Below are 2,361 nucleotides of genomic sequence, written 5' to 3'. Positions count from 1 at the left end.
TTCAGTAGAGACATAGAACATTTTGCGAAACACAATAGCCAGCATGTGTAGTTCTGGGGGGGCGTTCGATTCCAGTTTTGGATAGTCTGGCGTGGTTTCGTTCCATTTCAAACAGCTGTTTGACGCTAGGCTAACCTTGGCGCACTGCCACTCTAACATCCAATCCCAGAGCTTGAAGATTAATCACGGGGACTGTAGCCCTAAACGATAGCTGGGGATTATGGGTAGTGTAGTGTCTTCGGCCATCCTAAACTCCTAGAGGCCTACGTCTGTTTCCGGTTATTTTTATTTTGAAATTCAGTTCCTGACGGACGTAAAAAAATCACGAGATTATGGAAATAAACCAATAAATAAAAACAAGGATAATTGTGTGTTATTGTTGAGTAAATAACAGTGTGTTATTTTGAAAAGAATAACAAATTAGAAGGAAAAAAATATTTAAAAAATACAGATTTCAGTATCCTGAGGCTCTCAGCCCCATTTATTTTCCTCAGAGATGGCAACAAAAGTCAGAAATTATACGATTTAAAATAAAAGCAATAATTGTGGCTTGATATTGAGTAAGAACATGTTTTTATGAACCACACAGCTTCCGGTCTTCCTAGAACACGTAATGCAGTGAGACTACCAATAGAAATACATTGCTTTTAAAATTGTGCTGTGCAACACGAAAAAAAGGGGAAAATCGTGTTGGTGAACACGAATCAATAGATTAAAAATCGTGTTGGTGAACAAGAAATGCCATGAGACTGGGTTGCATTAATACAAATGATCCCAATACGTATGATTGTATGAAAATATCTTCAAATCAATACAAATGTATTTATTATAAACCTTAGTCCTTAACATCTATCGCTGGTAATATCACCATTCAAACATCTTTTAAAAGTTGAACAACCCCCACACAGCTCAGTAAAGACTGTGAAATGTTCTGATATTTCAGTAAAACTAACATTCATATTTCTCTTTTTGATTATAATACTGATGAACGTTCAAAACAAAGCACTTTGGCAAGTTGCCACCTACGTTTTAAAAAGCTTAATAAGCACCGTAACTTTCATGATATAATTTCTTGGTCATAATCGGTTGTTTCCGTGAACGGCCGACTGTTGTGGCATTGTGGGGCAGCATTTTCTCCTCTCCTTTCGTCAAGGGAGGTCCAGTGGTTCCTAAGCTAAAGGAGGTTAAAAAGGAAGTTTGAAACCTCCTTTCCTATCATCTAGAGACGTCTTCCTTGCACCTCCATGTTTGTCCCTGTTGGTTTTTTGTCCGGTTGCTTCCTCGTGCTACCGGTTTATGGATTTGAGGTTTCTTCATTGTCATCGGCTTTTATTGAATAAAGCGCGCCTTTTGTCATACTTTGCACCCCTTCTCCTCATTCAGCGTTTGGGTCCTGATAACCCCCACCCTTGACGATGGGAAAAAGGCCATCAATGTGTCAACCTTCACCAAGAGTCATGCTAATGAGTTAGCATGCTAGCACTTGAAGTTTCATTTTTTATTAAAGTTAAGGGTTTCTTTTGAACATATTTTTGGTTAGATGCCTGAAATAAGGTGGATTACACAAGCTTTAACAATTTAAACATTGTGTTCGTAAATATAAAATAAGTAGGTCAATCTCCCACTTTAAGCGTTTACCTGTCGTAAATGAGAATGTTGCTAGCAAGTGGCTAAATGAGAGTCATAAATGAACTTCACGCGAACACTAGTCTGCCTTCAGCTAAGTGCTAATAAAGTGCGGCATGACATAATAATGGTTGAATTGTTTACATAAAAATACATCAGTAAATACCTTACTTGTGAATTATGAAGTGGTAGCTAGTGGCTAAATGAGACTTTCTAAATGTCATCACACTGAACACTAGTTCTCCTTTAGCTTTGTGGTGGTGATGTGAGTTAGGCAACTGAAGTGTAGTTTGTTTTTAGCTCAACTTTAGGTTTTTACTTCTGTTGAACACCTGTAATCGAAGATCATAAAAGAGGTGTTCATTTGTGAGGATTATGTTTGATCAATTGTTACATTTCTTTTGCCACAAAGCTTTTTTTTTCTGCTTAAGTGCACAATCCAATGGAAAAAATGTCATTTTACTTATTCAAGAGGCACAGAAAAACAAATGTATAGTAGTAGCCTAGCCCAGAGATTGAGACGAGCAAGGAATAAGGAAGAACATTTTGTTAATTAAACTGTTCAAAAACAGAAAGGCAACAAGGAATGGATTAAAAAAGCAGTAAGTAAAAACAGAGAATATCATATTACACAAACATGTTCTCCCCCTATGTCATGTCTGTTTTTACTTAATGTCTTTGTGTTTCCCCACCTGTTTTGGTTGTCTGTCCTGGCCTTATCAATTACACTTGTTC

The sequence above is a fragment of the Notothenia coriiceps genome, unplaced genomic scaffold, assembly GCF_000735185.1.
Source record: "Notothenia coriiceps isolate Sejong01 unplaced genomic scaffold, NC01 NC01_scaffold00009162, whole genome shotgun sequence".
In the NCBI taxonomy this organism is placed as follows: domain Eukaryota; kingdom Metazoa; phylum Chordata; class Actinopteri; order Perciformes; family Nototheniidae; genus Notothenia; species Notothenia coriiceps.
Note: the sequence above shows the minus strand (reverse complement) of the source record.